The 19,278-nt window shown below is 38.2% G+C and overlaps 1 protein-coding gene across 5 annotated transcripts in view; it reads right to left on the reverse strand.

Annotated features, from left to right (window-relative positions):
- The window catches only part of LOC119649714 (sodium-independent sulfate anion transporter), a 78,420-nt gene that overhangs the window by 41,504 nt on the left and 17,638 nt on the right, over window positions 1-19,278 (reverse strand). The window contains exon 1 of one of the 5 annotated variants that reach the window (XM_038051993.1): window positions 11,224-11,622. The exons of the other annotated variants lie outside the window; for them this stretch is intronic. The gene's annotated coding sequence lies outside the window, so the exon portion shown is untranslated. Of the gene's footprint in view, window positions 1-11,223; window positions 11,623-19,278 lie in introns of those variants that run through there. 5 annotated transcript variants of the gene reach the window in all.

Genomic DNA, 19,278 nt, shown 5'->3' on the forward strand with positions numbered 1-19,278 from the left:
AGTGTTTATATCGCCTTCGTTGGCTAGAACCACATCCAGCTGGGCGAATGCTTCTAATAAGCACCGTCCCCTTGCGTTAGTCTCTTTGCTGCCCCACTCGATAGCCCACGCATTAAAGTCACCGGCTATTACCTTTGGACTTCGTCCCCTTGCGTCGTAAACAAGATCGTCTAGCAGGTCCTCAAACTCAGGGAGTGTGAGGCTCGGTGGGGGGTAACAGCTATATACGAATATACCGCTTATTTTTGCCCACACAAAGCCTCTAGCCGCCTGACGCATGCTATATTGTATGGCTTTACGACCGCACGCCCATATCACCGCTCCATCAGTCGAATCTGTGACCCATACACCACCGTCAAGATTTCTGTACGGTTCACTAATGATAGCAATCTCCATCGCAGATTCGTAAGTGGTCTGCGCAAGCAAATCTTGTGCGACCCTGCAATGATTAAGGTTTATTTGTATTAACCTCATTTTTTCATTGCAGTTAACGCCTTCTTAAATTCTGGGCATTTACCAGTTCCGGCTGTCTATCTGTCTGTCTGTCACAGGCACTTTTCTCAGAAACAGCTATACCGATTGACACGAAATTTGGTGAGAAGGTGGGACCTGTAGACCCCCAGACATGCAGTGAGTGATATCCTCCTATGTTAAGATTTAGGGGGGGGGGGGGTCCCCATACATCTAAAAGGGGAGTGTAAAATTTTTTTTCACCAAATATAGTCATGTAGGGTATCAAATGAAAGGTCTCGATTAGTACTTTTCGAAGCCGATATGAGTTTTGAGATTTGCTAAAAAGGCGGGGAGTGGGATGGGTGCAAAGTGATGATTTCTTTAATGGACCCCCCTTAAGTTTATCTCAGAGTTATAAAAGTTGGTAGTTGTATAAAATATATTCTGGAGCAAGTAACAAATTTACAGTAGCTCAAAGTTGTCCTTACCGTGTAAATTTACAACCCGAAGTACTAAATCTGATATGCTAAATGCATATTCTTAACGGGTTACGTACAAATGGGATAGTTCTACACTCAAATATACTCACACAAGAAGCAAACAAAACCTTTCATACCTGAAGCGCCCAGCTTCCGGTTTCCCGACTTGTTTTTAGTTCTGTGTGTTTAGAAACATTTATAAAATTTCATCATATTTTCCTTCATGTATTAGAAATGTCGTCGTGTTCTTCCGAAGACGGTTTTCAGATCGAAATTCGAATTTTGTTAAAAATTATTAAGCAATTTTCATGAATTTTAAAATAAAAAAGATCTGCTGCGGGAAAACAGTTAATGTAAAGCTATTGAGAAACGAATATTAATTTTTGATTTAAGACAATTCAAATGACCCAAGTCTTCCCCCCAAAATCACCTCTGGCATGCAATGAGGGGGTCAATTACGCTTCAAGATCGCAGAAGCGTTTATTATTAATTTTCAGAAATACATTTTCCAAGACGAGACATACATCAGGAATAGAAAAAAAAATCAATTATCTTCAACAGTTCTCTCGTGATTAATTCCCAAAAATAACTTTGCATTTTCAGCTCCAAAGTAGACAACCCCATTAAGTGCAAATAAACGTCAAATTTTTTAAAATTTTCAAAATTCTATTACAGAGTGCAATAAACAAAGCAAACATTTTCATTCCCATATCCTCTTGATAGGCCTAGGAATGGTATGAGTTTATGAGAGATTTTACTAGTTTGTACCAATTCAAAGTTGTTTCCACGGCAAGTTACTCAGTGTTGAAATTATATATTTGCTAAAAAAGCATAATACATATTGATAAACAAGTCGAGATACCAGAAAGTAGACGCTTCGGGTATGAAAGGTTTTGTCTTCTTCTTGTGTATGCTGGGCAGTTGCGACTCTACCGCTATGCCAAAGACCTTTAATAATCCGTCTTTGTGTATTCATAAGCATTGGGACACCATTAAAAATGCTCTTTTCTCGGGTGATATGCACGTCGTCGGGAACGTCTGGAAGATCTAATTGACCGGATGAAATGGGTAGTCATCGCAATATGCCATCATTGCAGTCAAAACGGGGATTGACGGTCTCCCCGCAGAGCGATTCTCTCCCGCTGCTACGGCAGTTTCTGCAAAGCTGCTTTTTCACGTATATAGAAAACCCAGAACTTTGGACGAACACAATGCTGACCACATTGCCTCCTACAGTATACCTCTCGTAGCTCTAACACGATTTAAGGCCTAGATCCAATTGGATTGTAGCGCCAACGATTATTATTATTACTTTATTCCGTTTAGATCTTCGCTTCGTTTGCTCCTCATCGATATGGAGAAAACTTTCGATAGCGTAAACAGAAAATGTATTTGGAATGTTTTACGCAGGATGGCCATATCACGTATTGCATCGAGTTCAAATCTCTGAATGCAGTCTACCAAGGTTGTATTCTGTCGCCGACAATATTCCTTCTTGTTATCGGCAGCGTTCTCCATGCTGCCTTGAAGGGCTTCAATGGTCTATGAAATCTTTCCTTAAACAGCTCGAGAACACTGATGACATCGGTCTGCTCTCTCACGGGGCCATGGACCTTGGCCAAATTGCTCTGCGTAGGCAAGCAGAGTTAGACTGAAGATAATAATTATAATCGTTGACGCAACAATCCAATTGGATCAGGACCTTGAAGTGTGTTAGAACACTTCATTCAAGAACGTAATAGAACACTCCAGGATTACAGTCTTCCTATCTGAATCAACGGATAGAACATCGAGGGTATCGATCAATTTGTCTATTTTGGTAAAGTTCCTTCTAATGATGGTGGCACCAAGCTTGATGCCGCCCGAAGCATTAACAACGCTAGATCTACCTTTTTATCTAGCGTTCGCAAATGAAAGCAATACTTCAACACCAATTTCAAGTTAAGGTTGCTCCACGGCAATGTTTTCTCTGTCATATGGGAGCAGCACAGGAAAAGTAGCAAGCACCGTTACTCCAAAGATTCAAACTTTCGTTAACACTTATCTCCGAAGTTCCATCTGTGCTCTCTGGCCTGAGAAAATATCGAAAAAATGACCTAAGTCCTATTCTCCGCTTTTCAAGTTCAAAGAAGACAATTTATTATATGCCATGACGGTAACCTGATGTAATTAGCTAGAGGATTGTTTCTCAAAGGAAAACTCACGAAGCGAATGCACTTGATTGTAGTGCAATGGGTTTAAATCAAATACCTCCCTTGCTCCCTGATGACCCTCAATTTTTCGGCAGCTCTATTGTTTTGTTGTTGTTTGCAAGAACTATCCTTACCCGTCTATTGACAGATTCTAAATCCGTATTACTCCACTGTATCACACCGGAAGTATATACAACGACGGGAATTGCGAACGTGTTGATTGCCACGATTTTATTTCTCCCGAACAGCACAGTATCTAGATCTAATTATTCCCACAGGTGTTGTTGCTTGCAATATGCCGAGGTATTTATAGACGTCGCCCGAATACATACCTTCTTCGTTGTCGATGTGTTTTCCCTGAACATTTATTTCCTTGCGATATTTCTCCCAACCCAACTGCATGACAATATCCCTGCTAAACTGGATGGTGGAGTCCAGCAAGGAGAGAAGTTGGTTCTCGTCTTTGGCATACAATTCGATGTAGTTTCTGAGAATGGATCCATGAAATACATCATCAGTTTCAGTTTGACCGTTCCCGCCAAATTTGGTGGCAATCGCAACCGTTTCCGAGAAAAACACGTGTAACATACAGACAGTAAACCGATTTTAATAAGGTTTTGTTTTATACAAAACCTTAAAAACAGCGGGCTTAGCGAGTCGCCTTGGAAGATGCCACCACTGATGTTTATGAGAATACCCCAAGCTTCGTGCTCCAATGCCTCATTTATAATCTACGTAGGCTATAGAAAAACCAAAATTGTTCCTTTTAAGTCTGTGAGCGGTTTTCTGTTCCAAATGTACATTTCCAGAGCAACTTGTTACCTCATAAGAGAACAAGCCAGCACCTAGTTGTATTTATACCTATTCCTAATACTTAATCTTAAAAGTAATTATACTATACTACTAGGTTTATCTGGCGATTAGTTTGAAAAGTGGGGAATGTGTTTAGGCGAGTTTCCTGCGTTTCTCTTTCTATGAAGAAGCTTTCATACGGACCAAGTTTAACCTGCATTACCTCTCTTAATATTTCGTCCTCGTCCAACACATGTCCTTCTTCAATAATGTGTTTCGCCACGGATGATTATGTCTTTCGGCTAATTCTGTCTCCTTTAGGTGCTCTGTCTCAAACACGTACCAGTCGTTTCCATACATGCAAAAGGGGGGTGTCAATTTTTTTTCCACCGAATATAGTCATGTTGAGTATCAAAGGATAGGTCTTGATTAGTACTTTTCGAAGCCAGTCTTAGTTTTGACATTTGTTGGAAAGGCGGGGATTGTGAGGGGTGAAAAGTGATGATTTCTTTTACGGATCTATTCTCAGAAACTACCCACCCGAAAAATCTGAAAAAAATCATGAACCTGCTTCTGTATGGTTTCCAGACCTTAAAATACTTTCCATATAGATATCTGCTCAAATTAAGTTAATAATAGTATTTTTCTATATTTTTGAGGAAATTGAGTAAAAACCCCCCTTAAGTTTATCCCAGATTTATAAAGGTTGGTAGCAGTATAGAATATAATATGAAGCATATTATCCTCAAGTTTGATCGAAATCATACTATAACTAACATAGTTACAGTAGCCGAAAGTTGACTTTATCATGTAAATTTATTGCAACTCAATATCAACATCACACTAAAGTGAGTAGTTTCACATGCTAAATGCGTATACATAACGGGCTACATACAAATCTGATAGTTCTACAGTCAAATATACTCACAGAAAAAGCAAACAAAACCTTTCATACCTGAAGCGGCGAGCTTCCGGTTTCCCGACTTGTTTATATTTATTCTTATTCTAAAGCATTTTATTGTATGGTTTATTTTTGATATTTGGAATCTAGCTGTTCGTTCGTAATTATTTTTCTCCCGATTTGTTTTCGTTGATATTGAATTTATATTATAGGATAACATGAATTCCAGTTAAATTTTCTTTTAATTTGAGGACCTCCTCCTTTTCTCTACCTCCTTGGCTCCGCAAAACCTTATTAGAGACATCCTCCAAATAATGACCTGAGGATACGATAGCATGCGCACTAGATTTACACTAAGAGAACTTCCATACCCGATTATGTCAGGCATAACCCATTAACGATATCCACGTGTCATCGTGTAATGCACTTCAACTCCCCTACAACTTACCGAAAAGCCTGCACTCCTCGTCCACTGTTCTAAGCCACATAGTTTTAAGGCGACCCACTCGCCATCCATCCTGGGATACTGGATTCCATTGCATAGCATAACTCGCAATGGAGTAGTTACCGTTCCTTAATATGTAACCTATCCACAACTGCTCTACCTATCTACTGCCATTTTCACTTGATGATCATGCTGAACGGATTGTCACTGTCCTGGGCGAATGTTATCGACGGGAGGTTCGACGTATGATAATAACCTCGAAGAACACAAATTAACACGACCGGCACATAGTATAAACCAAGTCATTAGCTGGCCTGGAAGACTGAGGATTATAGTAAAGGGTTGTGGTCCGACGAGTCCGAAATCAGTCTTTTGTGATCGGGTGTCCGGTGTCTTAAAGAAGATGGTTACGGGAGAGACGGGAAGTAAAGAAGAGCTGTCCTCAAAAGTGCATCCTGCATGACAGGACATTTTTCCAAATGTGTCAACGATATTTTAGAGTTAAGGCTCTACTGGACGCCAAAGTGGGTACAGAAAGTATTGATGGCGAATAAATCCGCAAGTGATTAAAGTCACAAAACTGATCACGCTAGTTTTATTAACTTTTTTGTCTCTCAGTGCTAAAAAGATGAAGTGAAATGCAGAAGTTTGCTTATGTTATGTTGAAACTAATAAATAAAAAAAATTAACGCATATCAATATTGGATCAATGAAGCGTAATCTGTTTTGACAGTAATTGTACATATATAATATCATCTTTGAAGTAAAAAATTTCATCTCTGCTAGACGGTACTCCAAATATCTGCTTAAAAGGTTTTCTGATAGCTAAAAACCAATTAGCTTACTTAGCAACATTGATAAGGTCTTTATTAAAAAGCGTCTGCTCAAATGTTTGGATGATAAAAAACTAATTCCTAATGAACAATTTGGTTATAGAAAACGCCATTCAATTACTCATCAATTTCCAGGCATTATTACTAAACCGATTAAATTTGTCTCTGAGTATAAATTGTCAGTGATATTATTGGATATCGAAAAAGCTTTTGATAAACTATAGCATTGCGGTCTATTGTTCAAGATAATATCTATTTCTTTCATCTTATTTGATGAAATCATTGACCGATTTTTAAGTGAATGCATATTCAAGTGTATACATTTCAGCAATCATGCGTATCGTACTCGTATATTTTGGAGTCCTGAAAGGATCATGCCCAACGTCTATATATTATTGATGAAAAGTATAATAATCAAAGTTATGTTTACAAAACACGAAAATCTAATTTCTAAAATAGTGTTTCAGACGATAGTTCTGTATGGTTTATCACTATTAGATAGCGGTGTTAAATTGCACGTAAACAAAAACAGATCGAAAATCGGGTGCGTCAAGTTGGCAAGGTTTTGTAGTTGTTTTAATGTAAGTAGCTATGTGGGCAAGATTGTTTCATTTATAAGTGGCTTCACATTATTTAAAAAGCGCATAGAAACTTAATAATAAAAGAAATGCGAAAAATGATTGGGGAAGAGTAACTACTAAATATACTATATTATTATAATCTGTGTAACTTTATCTGCTTTCAAGCAACTTGATGTTTTACAGTTAAGAAAGAAGCTAGAGAATGGAACAAGTCGGGAAACCGGAAGCTGGACGCTTCAGGTATGAAAGGTTTTGTTTGCTTCTTCTGTGAGTATATTTGAGTGTAGAACTATCCCATTTGTACGTAGCCCGTTGAGAATATGCATTTAGCATGTCAGATTTAGAACTTCTGGTTGTAAATTTACATATTATATTTTATATTACTACCAACTTTTATAACTCTGAGGTAAACTTAAGGGGAGTTCTACTCAATTTTTCGAAAAATTTGGTAATATACTATTATTAACCTAATTTGAACAGATACCGATATGGAGAGTATGTTGAGGCCTGGACACCATATAGAGGCAGCTTCATGATTTTTTTTTCAGATTTTTCGGTTTGGTAGTTTCTGAGAATGAGACCGTTAAAGAAACCATCAGTTTACACCCCCCCCCCCCTCCCGCGCTTTCAACAAATCTCAAAATGAAAACCGGCTTCGAAAAGTACTAATTAAGACCGTTCCTTTGATACCCCACATGACTATATTTGGTGAAAAAAAATGTTACACCCCCTTTTACATGTCTTACCTTAAAAGGGTACACCCACTGCATGTCTGGGGGTCCACAGGTCCCACCTTCTCACCAAATTTCGCATCAATCGGTATAGCCGTTTCTGAGAAAAATGCCTGTGACAGACAGACAGACAGACAGACATTGAACCGATTTGAATAAGGTTTTGTTTTGCAAACAAAACCTTAAAAAGGCAAATATTCCCATTTGGTCTCCAATATAATTACTAACCACTTCAAACAACGCTTGCTCTCAATGATCGGAAGAATCTTTTCCTGTATACATTGTTCGAATTCAACCAATTAGAATATTTTTTTAATGCAGTGGAGTGTTACCAATTGTAAAGTTATGCTATGCTTAATTTTAACTACTTAATAAATGAAATTTACCTAAACGTGATTCTAAAATGATTGTCCAACAGTTTCCAGCTAAGAATACTCTCGTGGTAAATATGGCTCAAGCATTTATTTATATAGGGTTAGTTAGTTGTTAATTTAATTTAATTAAGTTCAGTTAATTTTAAAAAGTTGATGATATACTACCATATTAGTAAATTTATTTGAGCTAATGTCGTAATGGGATATATTTTGAGACTTAGATTTCATATAAGCGCATCACTCTGATTTTTTTTCGGTTTTTAGGTTGCGTATTTCCGAAAATGAGTCCTATGTCCCTTTGAGTGTGGCGATTTTGACCCCCCAGGCATTCTTTGCCTTAGAACCAATTAAAACGCCTGGTGACTTTGAAAGAGTAAGAGAGTAAGTCAAGTAAACAAAATCATGTTTTAAATCTGAACTACCAGTAACTATTAGAGAGTCTAGTCGATAATCATGAATTCTACCATTGCAGCTAAAACGGGATACGCTTGTGATGAACGTCTTACAAGTGAAAATATTTAAACAAGTCGGGATACCGGAAGCTGGACACTTCGGGTATTAAGATTTTGTGTTCATCTTATGTAAGAAACTATCTATGCACTTTTTTCATTGATACATGGCTAAGAATAAATATTACTTCATATATTGCTAAACTCTAAGATATGGACAAAGGCTAATAGAAAAAGAAGAAGACATACATATCGAAGACATAAGTATTGTACTCATCCTAGATAAACAAACATTGCCTATTACCATATATATACGCATATATATATGTACACATTTAAATTGATCAAACGCATCTTCATGCATTTTCACTTTACTCCATGTGCAAAAGCGTCAAAAACGTAAATTACGTAAATTAATTACGGCTGATTCCAACGTACACACATGTCTATCCTTTGGACAATACCCGCAAACTTTATGAGCATGAACCCTGCGGTTCATATCAGTTCACTTTATATGATGATGATGACATGTGTGTCGTCTTAGAGTGCAATAAATTTACGTGGAATGCCCCCTCCCTTTAAACTCAACACAAAATGGTGTTAATTCCTATATGTAAAGGGATTCACGAAACAGATCTGAATGTTCACCAAATTTCGCGACAATAAATTCAGCCGTTTCCGAATAAATCGGATGTCACAGACAGACAAACACTGAATCGATTTTAATAAGGTTTTGCTTTACACCGGCCTATTGAGAGAAACGGAACATTAATAGTGAAATCATCACGGCCCGCATCACCATATTGAGGTCGAGAAAGTGAGATTGAATGTTAGCTAGCAAAAAGAAGAAAAAACTAATATGCAGAAATACTCAAAATCAACAAAACACCCGGCAAAATATAGTAGCACAGTAGTCCCTTTTCCTGTACGAAGTTATACGCAAAGTGTTGACCAAAATTACAGGTACAATATACAGTACAGGTGCAACATATAGAGAATGATGAATGATTCCTTAAAACAAATCATACTATGGTCAATATTTGAACTCATAAAGTCTATTCAAGGTTTTTGCATAAAACAAAACTTTCTTAAAATCGGTCTATTGTCTGCCTATCTATCTGTTACATACATGAAATTTGTTTTATTTATTGTATTTTGTGGAAATCCAAAACCATAGAAATGCGATACTGACGTAATTAACGAAAATAGTGGCGACGTAGTACTAAAGAATTACAAAAACTACTTTTCTGCATCCGATTTAAGTGAACTGCATACTTGCTAAATAAAGCTCAATTCTCACTAAAAACGACAACGAACTGACATCCTCGAATAATGCCAGAGATTGATTTATTCAGTAGACAATTTAAAGGACAACAGGATCGCCTACCACCGAACTCTTGAAAATGGTCGATTGACACTATCTTTCTTTGACTGCGGTGATGAAAGCGCAAGATCGAGACGGACTAAAAGGATCGTTTAAGGGGAAAATATCTAAATAATTTTATTTTGAATTTTAGTATAACTCTTCTTTGTATGATGCGAACATACTGAAAATTGCAGACGCGTTTTTCTCGAAACTACAAACGATCGTATGCGGGAAAAAATAAAAATATTTACAGGGTAAGGAAAAAAAACCTTTTTTTCAACTTATAATTTATATAGATTATCATATTGACGATTTTATCGGTTTCTACGACGATTGGCCTACCAGTACGGGGTGTATCTTCGACATCCACTACACCAGAACGAAATCGATCGAACCAAACACTGTGCTGTGCGAATCGTTACAGTATCGGACCCATAAACTTCACAAATTTTTTCGGCCACCTTCGTTGCGTTTTTACCTCTCAGATAGTAGAAACGTAAAATATGACGAATTTCTTGCTTGGTGGACTCAATCTTTGACGCTTTATAACTTGAAATTGAAACGTACGATCACAACGCTGTCAAAGAGACACTTGTAGATTGTCGTCTTCAAATCGCCGTATAGCATGACCCGATACGATAACACAACACAAGATATGTTTAAGTGCCGTCATCTATTGACAAAATACGATATTCCTTTTCCCCCAGCCCAATATGTACAATTTATTGTTTATCAGAATTTTAATTTACTTCACTGCCCCACTGAGAAAAAACCCAAAATATGCTTATATTGTGCAGTGGTCTAACCCCTTAAGGAAGTTAAGGACCAAATTGCACTACAACAATATCGAATAGGAAGGGGTCATACTTCCTAATCACAATACCTATTATATTCTATCTTTTAGGAACAGAATTTAATAATCTCAAAAACAATTTATTTTGTGTTAAATTGCCATGATTAATAGAAATACCAAACCATTTATCATAAAAAAATCTGAAAACCTAATGATCACCGCATGTTAATTATGTATATGAAAATACCATAGAATATACGGCCTCTATTGAAAAAAGGCATGTTTTCACAAAGTTAGCGAATACCATTCAAAATGAGGTTCATTATGCATTGAGCATTTGAAACCAATGTAGTATGCATTTTGTACCACAAAGGACATTCTATCACAAAAGTAACATAATCAAATGTCTTTGAAATGGATAACCTACGGTGTCTTTCCGGTTCACTTATTCAAGGTTCTCGGGAATTCTACAATAAAAGTTTATTTATTAAAACCAATTCAAGCATGTAGAATGCAGCATGGAATGACAAAGCATATCCGCAAATTGTACAATAGAACTGGCAAAATCAGAATGATGTAGATGGCCACAAAGGGCTTGCCAATTAACTAATTCCTCCTTGAGAGTGATTCAGACACAAGCCTGAATACTTGCCACCACTCCTTTCCGCACGAATTAGTTGCAATTTGTTCAAGCCAACAAAATGACTTCGAGTCTTTGAGTACGAACGCAAGCCAAGCCTGATGGCTTCAACAATTAAGCTTAACTGCAACTAGCACGAGCATTTCTCAAATATCAGACTCACATGCAAACACTATCAATTGAGACAAGCTTACCTCCTAAGTTGGAATAGTGTTTTCTGAGTTACTTCCTCCACTCAGTATTTACAGCACTTATATCGGCTGCTTATACGGACTGGGGTCCAACACTGTCTTTTTACGAATAACGTATGGGATGGAAATCGAAGCAGTATTTGGTCTACGTGTGGATCGTTTTCGATAAATAATCGTAGATGCACCACTCAGTTCACTTTCCTATGACATGAGCCTCACTCGCTATTGTCTCGCTTCATGAATGAAAGTTCACTTAATAACACTAGGCGAAATGCAGCACGCGATATTCGCATAAACTGGTTGGATTATTTAAGAAACCAACGAAATAACGACCGCCACGACCACCGCCAGCTAACTGTGGAAAAGCTGCAATAACTTCCAGTAGTGTCTCCGACGACTCAAGAGATTTTAAAACCTATTAAGCGTCCGCAGCTGCTACATATATTCTAGCCAACTTATGGACAGTGATGATAAATGATAAGGAAATATTGCTAACGATTATAGAAAATATTCTTGCAATCACGTGCGCAGCTTAAGAGAAACCAATTCGTCAATCACAAGACAAACTCTAGACAATGCCAAGAGCGACGTCAACAAATAGTTTTGATTTCATAAAATTTCACATGTGATATAATAAAAATGGAAAATGCCAATAGCTGGTCCCGCCACTTTGTTTTCCTATGTGGTATTTTGATCATCTCATAATTAGTTTAAACATACTCGGTTGGTTCGGCATCGAATTAAGGCGCTCCTCACTAAACAACTGCAATAAAATTATTTGTGATTGATTCAAACAGGTATCAAATTATTTTGTCATTGAGGTGGAAGGCATATTTATAAGCGCCAAACATGCATAATGAATGTTGGTCAGGGCCCCAAGAGGTGAGAGCGCCGGGGGAGAAGGAAAAAATTTATCGTATATAAATGAAGTTTGATTGTTGGAGAACTCGAATGAAAGTTTGTATGCACTACACATTATCAAACTATCGGTTCCAACTTTCGTTTTGCTCACCAGGAACGTAGTCCTTTTTCTATGTTAATGGAAGATCGGTTCGTTTATATGCAATCATGCGATTTACATGCAAAACAATTCAAACGAGATCTATGTAGAATTTATTTGAATATTTTTCCACAATTAAAAAAATCAATTCCATCAACTTATTGGGAAAAATATTCATAATATTCAAATTTGGTTTTTATGGCCCCCTTCAATGATTAGTTGAGATGATAACCTTGATCTGAAAGTATATTAGCCAACTTATCTCCCATAAAGTTGTTTTTTTTCTTTTTACATTCCACAAATTTTAAGTAGATTCTAATTACAATTACACATATTTGAAAGTTAGATACGTATATTTCTAAACGAGGCGGAATTTTCCAAAACTCTGAGATTGGCAACTACCAAAGTCCCAAAATTTTGACTGGTTGAAGTACCAGGCTACATATGAAGATTATCTCGTCCACCTGTTTCCCCAATAGGGCTTTAATTATCAAATTCAACCCTTTATATTGAAGAAGAGAATTCGATCATGATCCATGATTAAGCGGAATTGGCTATTCTTCCCATTTTGGGATAAATGGCGACTATTGGTTGGAATTACAGCCGAATTCGTTAAATATGGAGGCGACCAGTTACGCCAAGTGGTTCATCAACTTGTGCTCAAGGTATGGGACAGCGAATCAATGCCGGACGATTGGCAACGAGGCATTATCTGTCTCATACATAAAAAGGGAGATATCACCCAGTGCAGCAATTATAGAGATATCACGTTGCTGAGTACCATTTATAAGATATTCTACACTATCTTGCTAGGCCGGATAGCCTCATACGCCCAGAACATCATTGGTTCAGAGGCTTCACTCCAGGCAAATTAGCAACAGATCAGATTTTCTCTCTGCGGCAAGCGATGGAAAAATTGTTGGAATATGGACAACAGTTGCACCATCTGTTCATCGACTTTAAAGCCGCCTATGATAGCATAGCCAGGGTAAAACTGTACACGGCCATGAGAGAATTCGGTATCCCGACGAAATTAATAAGACTGGCTAGGCTCACCCTGACCAATGTGCGAGGCCAGATAAAAGCAGCAGGATCACTCTCAACACCATTCGACATCAACAACGGTCTAACGACAAGGGGATGCCCTATCATGCGTCCTTTTTAACCTGGCCCTGGAGAAAGTGATCCGTGATGCTGAGGTAAATGCAAGGGCTACGATCCTTTTTAAGTTCACCCAACTACTGGCCTATGCTGACGATATCGACATCATAGAAAGAACCACCCGAGACGTACAAACTGCCTTCATCCAGACCGGGTAGACGGCGCGAGATGTTGGACTGGACATCAATGAAGGCAAGACAAAATATATGGTGCCAACGTCAGCACCGAAGACGAATCAACCAACAACATCAAACCGCACTGGTCAAACACGAAGAAGAATAAGGATAGAAGAATACAACTTTGAGACCATTGACAATTTCTCATATCTAGGGTCGAAAATCACAATCGATAACCGTTACGATGGTGAAATTCGCGCACGGTTGTTGTCAGCCAACAGAGCCTATTTCAGCTTACAAAGACTGTTCTGCTCGAAACGCCTCACCATAGGGTCAAAGCTCTTACTGTACAAGACTATGATCTTGCCAGTCCTCATGTATTCCTCGGAAACGTGGGTTCTTAGCAAGAAAAATTGCGAACTCTTGGCCGCGTTCAAGAGAAGAATCTTCCGAAGAATTTTTGGCCCCCTACATGAGGATGGACGATTCCGTAGCCTACACAATGACGAAATCTATGAGCGATACCATGGCCCTCCGGTTGTGAATCAAATCCGACTCAAAAGGTTACGGTGGGGGGGGGTCACTTAATCCGTATGGATGAGGATGGTCCCACCCGGAAAGTCTATAAAGGCAATATCTATGGTAGAAAAAGAAGACGAGGCACACCCTGCCTAAGATGGAGCGATGGCGTAGGTCAGGACGCCAGACAGCTTTTAGGGATGTCGAATTGGTGGACATCGGCGCAAAACCGGAATGTCTGGAGTTCCTTATTAAGACAGGCTGGTTGCTGCGCCGTTGATGATAATAAATGATTCACCCTAACAATAGTAATTGTGTGACGTTTTCAAGTTAATTATTCTCGTGTAGTTTTAAATGTATTACCTATTCTTATTCTGTGCGCGTGGGTCGAATTGGTGGACCTCGGCGCAAAACCGGGATGTCTGGAGTTCCTTATTAAGGCAGGCCTGGACCGGATACCGGTTGTTGCGCCGTTGATGACGATTGATTGTTTAGATCTACCTATCAGATCATTTACAAAATATTATATGGTATAGGTTCGGCCTACCTGGGCTGCCATAGGAATAAGGCTTGAAATTCAAATATCAATCAATTTGGACTTAGGGACATTAATTAAGTCGAGAATGGTCCAACCGGCATTAATAATAATTAAAACTTTATGGGACATTCAAATCGACACCGTACACACATATTACATATATGTATTAGCAAGTCAGAAACACGGAATTCCGCGCTTCAGATATGAAAGTTTTTGTGGATATTCTATATAAGAGTATTTGGGTGCATGATCGTCTTATTTTTGCATAGCTCGTAGTTTATATACATTGAATATGCCTAACTGCATCTCAATATAAGGCTGAGGCTGTTACAAAAGATGTGCTGGATAGAGACCGGCTTCCTGGAGAAAAGCCACTATGCCATATATTATCGTGGCTATCCAGTGGACTATGTGTTCAGAGTAGGTTTCCGCATCAGTCAAAAAATGAAAACTTTTATTACTTTTATAACAAAACCTAAAAAACGAAAATATGGGGAAAATATCCGATTCAGAAACAGGATTAGTTCATAATTAGTAATTAATACATTTAGTAAATGGTTTTCAGATTAGAGCGGTTTCAAGAAATTTTCCAGTAGTTTACAGGTAGGAAGAACACGTTGGGTTTATATAGGTATAGGACCCTGGTATAGTGTATTCCAGACTATTGTTTTCAATGGGCTTCAATAGGATGTTTTTAGAATCCAATTAATACAACCGAAAAAGACAAATTTGACACTATAACTTCGCTAATAGTAGTAGAATTCGTATCAAATTTTATGGTAATATATCTTTTCTTATGAATTCAATTTACAATTGAATAGAAAGCAAAGAAAATGCAAATAAAAATGCAATATAGGTCCCAACAAAATCCCATATGGCCCCCTCAAAATACTACAAATCGGAAAAAGTGGTTAAGCCACACCAAGCCGATTCGTACATAGGAAGGTGGTTTCAGCAGTTGGTAATGTAATGGAATGATTTGTGGTGTAGGGCGTGTTTCTCTAATTGGTAACGAGTGTATAGTAACTGGTAATTCTCCCAAGGAAAGTACTAATTTGATGTACTATAACTTTGTTGATTTCAATACAATTACTGTGAAACTTGTTAGTATCATGCAATAAATCAGTTAAGTCACTACAAAACTGTGTATATCTACAATAAACTTAATGAGAGCTTTCAACTGAATTTCCAAAATATAGTAATATGCTATTATCAACTTTATTTGACTAGATTTCGGGATGGGAAGTATTTTGAAGTCTAGATTTTGTATAGGTGCATCACTGTGATTTTTATCAGATATTTCGGTCGGATAGGCTCTGAGACCGAGACCTGTTACACTTTTGGGTCCTCAATCCACTGTGTTTAATCCAATATCAAAAATAAGATCATCTTGGAAAAGTACTAAGTACCCTTTCATTTGATACTCTGTACGACCATATTCAGTGAAAAAAATTTAACTCCCCTCTTTCACATATATGGGGAGCGCCTCTTAAAGCCAACAAAAAATGATGCGACCCGTTGTACGGGTAGCGGTTTACAGACCACATGTTCTCACCAAATTTCGTGAGGTAGCTCCAGCCATTTCGGAGCAAATCGTGTGTGACAGACGGACAGGTGGACAGACAGACATGGAACTGATTTTACTAAGTTTTTGTTTCACACAAAAGACGTGGAAGACCAAACAGTAGTTAGGGATATCGATTTGATGGACCTCGGCGCAAAACTGGGATGCCTATAGTTCCTTACCAAGGCAGTCGTGGTTGTTGCACTATTTATAATGATGATGATGATGATGAGGCAGCTTTAAGCTACTATAATTAATAATGGTAGAATTTCCAAGGAACTTCCCAATATCGAACTCCACATGGTCTATATTAGTGAATTTTGTAACTGTAGGATGAACTTACGGGGGTTCTGTAACAGTTTTCTAAAATATAGTTGCATACAGACTGCGGCGAAACAGATTCCCTTTTTTTAAACGGCTATCATACGAAAGCGATTAATGATAGAGTAACGAAATTAGATAGCCAGTAGGTAAGTAGTCACCACCATGTTATCTGATGCGAAAATAATTTGTAAATTGTAATAATTCATCCATTTATCCACAGTTGAAAAAGGAACGGAGGCACAGCACTTCGCGAAATTACCGATCAAATAGAAGTACGCATTACACTCTACACATGGAACTACTTTATATTTAAGAAAATTGTGCTCGAATTCGTGAGAGATACATTTTCATACAAATCGGCCTCCAACGGAAAAAATTTAAAAAAAAAAGTCATGTGCATGTCTATGCTCCTTCACTGTGATGTGTCTGTCCGTATCCGCAACGCCTGCTACTGGATCTTATGAATACTCTCATAGTAAATATATGGAATATTTCTTTGGTATCTGGGCTGAACTAGACAGAAGTCAATAGTTCACGTGTCATTATTTTTGAACGAGTCCAAGTTCAACTTTATGAGACCCTCAGTAGGACGAATGGTCAACTTGGAAAAAATTATTTTATTCGCCTATTCTATCGTAAATTTTGCGCCGACGTAGCAGAAGGTTGCGCATTGTCTCCTACAATGTACTATAGTGTACCGTTACGGTCTTAAAGGAAATGCTCTAACACACTTCAAGGCCCAGATCCAGATCATTGTACCAACGATTATTATTTCCAAGTTATCACAATCTCAGCAGATGCCGGATTTTACCTAATATTAGCACTAAGTTGCAAGCATTTAGGCTCGGACGATCCTACCTACTTAAAACTAAAGGCGCTGATGGTAGTGGCCGGTGGTAAGTTAATGGGAGAATTCGTCGAGTACTCCCCGCAAAATCAAGCACGTATGCAGAATGATGTGCTTCTGCATGGTTTGAACCAGACTGTGCGAAAGTCACAGGACATCAAGAGAAGCCGTGAGGGATTTAGGTACAATTATTATTATTATTAACTGTGAATGTAATGTTTACGAATTCACTTTGTCAGACTATCCACTTTAATATGATACCAACATTCATAGAATGCAAGAAATTTGCACAAAAATGACAACTTTTACCTATTATAACTCTGTTAGTAATAGTGCGATTTCCACCAAATTATCATGCCTTATACTATAGCTTTTTCATATGTAAGCTGATATATTATTTTATAGTTTCAACGTAAAAATTGCTGCGGTAGTCCTTAGTAGTTATATTTTCATGAGAATGAAAGAGTAAGAAATTAGGTCCTTGTAAAACTAACATCCAACTTTGAAAAATAATCAAGAAGGCTAGGTGGCGCGGAGCTAAACCACCGCTTTCACGGTCGATAATAACCATTAATACCAAATAATTGAATTCACAGTTTGCGTAACTGCCGTAACTCTCAGACCCTTGCTTTGCAGAAACCGTAAGAGTTTTAAGTTTTACTGACTTAATTTTTTTCCACCTAGATTGATCATTCCATCCGCTGTGTGTCCGTGGTAGACAAAGTGAATGCTGTGCAGAATATAGCATTCTTCCAACAGTCAAGCTCTTAATGTAAGAGAGTACAGAAAAATATAAGATTTATTCAATGGAATTATACAAAGTTTGGAACCTGTCACAAAAAAAAGGAAGAAGGTAACTTCTTTCACTTTCATAAACTGTTTTTTAACGCAAATTGCAAAGTGGAAAAAAATTTAGGGATTATGTCTTTGGATTTGTCAGGCAACAGTCCAGATCCAAATCCGCTCGGACATAAGAGTTCGGTATGGTGACTTTTCGGCAAATTATCATATTTGAACGCCTTCACGCCCAATAAGGACAAAAGTGTAATTTAGGCTAACGGTGGCACTAGTGGCATTAGTTCTCAAGTTGACATTAGTCTTAGCATTTGTTCGAGAGAGAGAGTAGAGTTCTCACAAGCTATCCCATCGAAAAACTGTATAAAATCTAGGCCTCAAAATACACCCCATCTTGATATCTGGTCAAATACAGTTAATAATGGTGTTTCATATATTTTGGAAATTTACAGATAATGAACCTCTTTATCATCCGCTCCTACTACGAAATAACATCTTACCGCCCCTTGTAGCAAGGTTCGTCGAGCGCTTTCCGCAATACGCGCACGTAACTGCGCAGCGAGCCTCAGATCAGCGACACATTCCGACAGTTATCAGGGAGCGTGTTCGACTTGGAAACTGGTAACCAAAAGTCGATCGGGACAGAGGCGGCGGCATCAGCAACACCACAATGCATTGCAGGCAACAGTTTCAGTATTCGTCGAAGTACTCTCCATCATCGCCCAATTGAGGTCTCCGCTGAGGTTCGGGACAAATTCCAAAGAGCGTATATAGAATTCTCGGAAATGGATCCTTTGCATAGACCAGATTTTCCCAGGCTCTATGCATCTTCAGCAACTCCGATTACTTTCTTACCAACCTTCTGGCTAATCGATATCTTAGGTTTCTATCGCATTGATCCCAAACTAATAAAGTTTTTGGCGACAGTCATGGAAGGGTGGCACGCTAGCTTATTAGTGCGTTTATCTGAGGGTGCCAATACCTCAGGGCCTATCCATATACGGAGAACATCTTCCAAGGAGATTCATTAAGTCGAGTCCACTTTAGTTTTGTATGGCACTGGTTGCAATCAAATATGGCCTACGTTCTAAATACCAGCTGACACACTTGATATACTTAGTTGATATCGAGTTGTATGCTGAAACTGACAACCACCTTAGCAGTCTGTTGCGAATAGTAGATATGTTCTGCCGT

Source organism: Hermetia illucens, chromosome 2 (assembly GCF_905115235.1).
Source record: "Hermetia illucens chromosome 2, iHerIll2.2.curated.20191125, whole genome shotgun sequence".
NCBI lineage: Eukaryota > Metazoa > Arthropoda > Insecta > Diptera > Stratiomyidae > Hermetia > Hermetia illucens.